This window comes from Colossoma macropomum, unplaced genomic scaffold, assembly GCF_904425465.1.
Source record: "Colossoma macropomum unplaced genomic scaffold, Colossoma_macropomum, whole genome shotgun sequence".
Classification (NCBI taxonomy): Eukaryota; Metazoa; Chordata; class Actinopteri; order Characiformes; family Serrasalmidae; genus Colossoma; species Colossoma macropomum.
Window position 1 is genome coordinate 125,598 of NW_023494883.1, and position 5,861 is coordinate 131,458.

The window sequence follows — 5,861 nt, forward strand, 5'->3', positions numbered from 1 at the left end:
ATATGATACACACTCATCGACCATATGCAACATATGATACATATGCTCATTGACTATATATAATATACACAATCATTAATTGTGTATATGATGTATACACTCATTAACTGTATATATGATATATATGATACACACTCATTGACTGTATATGATATATACACTCATTGAGAGTATGTATGATATATGCACTCATTGGCTGTATATGTGATACATATGGTCATTGACTATATATGATATAGACACCCATTGACTGTATATATGATATATACGCTTATTAACTGTGTGGATGATATATATGATATATACACTCGTTGATTGTATATATAATTTATATGATACACTCATTGTATATATGATATATATGATATACATACTCCTTGGCTATCCTTGGACATGATGCCATTGGATATTGGTGATGAAAACTGTGTTTACTGGAAAATAATGTTTTTAAATTATTGAAAGTAATAAATACGTTCTAATAATGCTTATTTTGTCCACTCATACAGTTGTAACACAATGCACTGCTGTTCAGCTGAAAAAAATATTTCATTAGAGACAAACTTGAGCGATTTGGTGGATTATGTGTAGTTTATCTCAATCATGATTAATTGCTCAAATTTGACCTTAAAAAACTCTATTCGGTTTCAAAAATGTGCATTGAATTAGAGCTATATGAGTGGACAAAATAAGAAAAACTATTATAATCATTTAACAGCCCAATATATGATATAATATGACCGGGCACATGAACTGACAAGACATAATATTGTCTTTAGGCTGTCAAAGTTAACGCCACATATTTTAGCACCATTAATGTCTGTAGTAGTGATGGCATTTTAATTAAAAAAAAATTCTTTAGGGACAAATTAGACTCATTAACCATGATTAATCGCATCATTTGGTGTAGTTAACAGAAATAAGCTTTCTTTAGGGTCAAATTTGAGCGATTAATCATGATTAATCACATCATCACATCAGATCCTACATAAAGCTTTTTTCTGAGTGCATTCTATTATATACATGAGTGAACAAAATAAGCAACACTTTTTTATTCGTTTGGCAGCCTCATACACAATATTATACAACGAATCATGTTTAATATGACCAGGCGCATGAACTAACAAGACATAATGTTGTCTTTTAAATGATACAATTAAGGCTGTCAAAGTTAACGGCACATATTTTAGCACCATTAATATTTGTAGTAGTGATGGCTTAAGCACTTTAATAAAAAATGAGCTGCATTTTCATTAAAACAAAGTTCTTTAGAGACAAATTTGACCGATTAATCATGATTAATCACATCATTTTGTGCACTTAACAGAAATAAGCTTTCTTTAGGGTCAAGTTTGAGCGATTAATCATGACTAATCGCATCATTTTGATTGATTTGATCCTTAAGATAGCTTTTTTTCTGTTTATAAAGGAGTGCATTCTGTTATATCTATGAGTGAACAAAATAAACAACACCATTTTAATCATTTGGCAGCCTTATACACGATATTATATGATGAATCGTGCTTAATATGACCAGGAACATGAACTAACAAGACATAATGTTGTCTTTTAAATGATACAATTAGGGCTGTCAAAGTTAACGGCACATATTTTAGCACCATTAATGTCTGTAGTAGTGCTTGCCTAAGCACTTATATAAAAAATGAGCTGCATTTTAATTAAAAAAAAGTTCTTTAGAGACAAATTTTACTGATTAATCATGATTAATCATCATTTGGTGCAGATAACAAAAATAAGCTTTCTTTGGGGTTAAATTTAAGCAATTGATCATGATTATTTGCATCATTTTGTGCACTTAACAGAAATAAGCTTTCTTTAGGGTCAAATTTTGAGCGATTAATCATGGTTAATCACATCATTTTGTGTAGTTAACAGAAATAACCTTTCTTTGGGGTCAAATTTGAGCGAATAATCATGAGTAATTGCATCATTTTGATTCATTTGACTCTAAAGAAAGCTTTTTTTCTGTTTATAAAGGAGTGCATTCTGTTATATGTATGAGTGAACAAAATAAACACCACCATTTTAATCATTTGACAGCCTTATACACGATATTATATGATGAATTGTGCTTAATATGACCAGGAACATGAACTTGCAAGCTAAAAAAAGGTATTGATTTTAGGTTCAGAGTCAGTTCTTCTCAGTTCACTCACTTCTCAGTTCTTCCTGGTTTTTTTCTCTTCTGTGAGCACTTTGTGCTTTCTGTGAATATAATGAACCTGGACTGCTGCAAACTCACTTCCCACATCTCTCTCCGCGAGCGTGCTATAAAAAGACGTCCAGGGCTCTGTTTGAAATACCTCGCGTGGTTTGAAGAGTCCTCGTCGCTGACCTACAATGAAAGGCAGGGCCCTGATAGAACTGGCCCCCGAGCTGATGAGCCGGGCCGTTCTCACTTTATTCTCACCCATAAAGCCTCAGCTTAGCGCCGGGTCAGGAGAAACCTGCCCTAAGCTGATACTCCGCTCAACATCTCAGCTCTGTATTACGCGACACTTCTTCTTTCTCACCGCTCTGGTGGAGCCTGGTTTCCTGTTGCCTTGTGGTTAATTTCAGATACAGATGGTTTCTGAAGCATGTGATGACACCACATCCGATTGCTCAAACTACAACAGATCTGCTTCCTTCTTCTCACCCACGTTCTCTCTCTTGTGGAGACTGAGGCAAAGATTCGATACGCACTGTATGTAGTCACATATAATGAGGTAAGGTGAGCGTTATCGTCGAAAGTGGCTATCAGGCCTGAATCAGAACAAAGTGTTCTGCATTCTCATCCGTGTTCTCATCTGTGTTCCTGTTACCTTCAGCTGAGAAATAAGGAGGAACTTTCGTAAGAACTGACTTACAAACGAAGAATCTGCCGTTGGTGCTCTGCACCAGAATAATTCAGGACTGTACTGTAGTTGCTCGAGAGAATAAGAGTTGGTTTTATACCATTTTTCGATACAATGCGATACAAAGTTATAAAAGAATTGCTTGATTTTCCATTTTTTCCACTACACTTATTGTCCACTTTATCAGTTCCACTGACTTGAAGTTCTACAGTTACAGACTGTAGTCCATCTGTTTCTCTGCATACTTTGTTACCCTGTTCTTCAATGGTCAGGACCCCCACAGAGCAGGCATTACTTGGGTGACGGTGTCATTCTCAGCACTGCAGTGACACTGACGTGGTGGTGGTGTGTTAGTGTGTGTTGTACTGGTGCGAGTGGATCAGACACAGCAGTGCTGCTGGAGTTTTTAAACACCTCAGTGTTGCTGCTGAACTGAGAACCAAAAACATCCAGCCAACAGCGTCCTGTGGACAGCGTTCTGTGACCACTGATGAAGGACTAGAGGATGACCAACACAAAGTGCACAGCAGCAGATGAGCTATCGTCTCTGACTTTACATCTACAAGGTGGATCAACAAGGTAGGAGTCTAATAGAGTGGACAGTGAGTGGACATAGTGTTTACAACTCCAGCAGCACTGCTGTGTCTGATCCACTCGTACCAGCGCAGCACACACTAACACACCACTACTATGCCAGTGTTACTGCAGTGCTGAGAATGATCCACCATCCAAGTAATACCTGCTCTGTGGGGGTCCTGTGGTGGCCCTGACCTTTGAAGAACAGGGTAACAAAGTATGCAGAGAAACAGATGGACTACAGTCTGTAACTGTAGAACTACAAAGTGCTCCTATATGGTAAATGATAAAATGGACAGTGACTGTAGAGACAAGGAGGTGAACTGTCCATATAGTGGGTTAATTCTTTATGATAAAGTTACTTAAAACAAGTAAAAATTACTTATAATTTTTTATAATTTAAATAATCTTATAAACAGCTTCTCAATCCCAACATGAGAAATATCTGATATATATCGACTAGATTTTAAATGATTTTACTTGCCAAGAAAACAATAACAATAAAATAGCAATAAAATACAAAGTCTAGAGTCAAAACAAGGCATGTGGAGTCAATTAAACTGTAAAGAAAAAGTTTGCAATGGAATACGATACTATCGTGTTCCCTAACTAAAGGTACCAAAGACATACCTGTATGGGTTCCACCCCAGTCGCAGTCTATTCCATGCTGCTGTTCTATATAAAATCTATTCTATGATACTGACGTCAAGCTGGCAACAATAGCAGAACCCTTTTTGGGGCTATACAGATCCATGTACAACACATTCTGAAGAACCATTTCACCACGCAAAGAACCCTTTAATCATGCAAATGGTTTTTTGAGTGTTCATGATTCAAAATAGTACCATTGTGTTTACTAAAAACCCTTGAAGAACCATCTTTTTTTAAGAGTGCACTAAATTAAAATCTTGCGCAAATAAGTCCTTATTTCAACCTAATGAGCCAGAATCTGAGGACACAAACACAGTTCTAAAATGTGCACTTCTTGAAATCGCTTCTAAGGTGCTGCACTATGTGGTTTAGGACGCAACCGCCTCCCATACTAAAGCGCATGGTTATATTTGAAAGTATATATTATATTACGAAGTTGCGGCCTGTCTTCATTTGCACAGAAGTTTTTAGTAGATAAGCTGCTAAACTGGCCACGCCCACCGGTAGACTGCGGGTAATCTGCGCCTCTCTTAGTAAATCTGCCCCTTTGTCTTTATGAGTGTAGTAGTGAAGAGGTTCGTCCTACCGCAGGGATCCGGGTTTGAATCCTAGCAGTGCCATGTGCTGTCAGTGGGTGTCAAAGACAGCGGGGTCTCTTTTCCCCCTCATCTCTTTGCGGTGTACCAGCTGGGTGGGCATCTGTGCAGACGTGTGGCACCTGCCGCTCTCCTTTAAGTGCACTGATGAAGCTGCTGTGAGTAATTACACCAGGATGTGTTAAAATATAGGTCAATGTACTTTTATTGGGTTTCACTGTAAATACGACGTTAATGTTAATATTCATTTTTACGCATTATATGAGAGAACTTTTTACGTTTCTAAACACTGTCCACTCACTGTCCACTCTGTTAGACACTTCTACCTTGTTGGTCCACCTTGTAGATGTAAAGTCAGAGACGATAGCTCATCTGCTGCTGTGCACTTTGTGTTGGTCATCCTCTAGTCCTTCATCAGTGGTCACAGAACGCTGTCCACAGGACGCTGTTGGCTGGATATTTTTGGTTCTCAGTCCAGCAGTGACACTGAGGTGTTTAAAAACTCCATCAGCACTGCAGTGTCTGATCCACTTGCACCAGCGCAACACACTAACACACCACCACCACGTCAGTGTCACGGCAGTGCTGAGAATGACCACCACCCAAATAACACTTGCTCTGTGGGGGTCCTGTGGGGGTCCTGACCATTGAAGAACAGGGTTACAAAGTATGCAGAGAAACAGATGGACTACAGTCTGTAACTGTAGAACTACAAAGTGCTCCTATATGGTCAGTGGATCAGATAAAGTGGACAGTGAGTGTTATTTTTTTTTTTTTAAGTCAAATAATCTCACTATAACGGCAGATAGTTTTGTTTGTTTTAAAAAATGTGCTTGAATAAAGTAAAATCATCTGTCCATATAGTGGGATAATTCTACTGGATAAAGTTACTTAAAACAAGTAAAAAATGACATAATTTATTATAATTTAAATAACAGCTTATAACAATGTCAACATGAGAAATAAAAAGAAAAATAAAAAGAAATAAAAAGAAAAAGAAATAATAAGACATATCAACTTGATCGTCAATTTCCAAAAATTGTAACTTTTACAGGGAAAGACAAAATAGATCTTAATTTTTAAGAGTAATTTTTTTTATTTAGGTTTTCTACTTTTGTTCCTGTTCCAGAAAAATAAGTGACATGAACTGAGAGTCTGTTTTGACTGGAAATTAAATAAATGA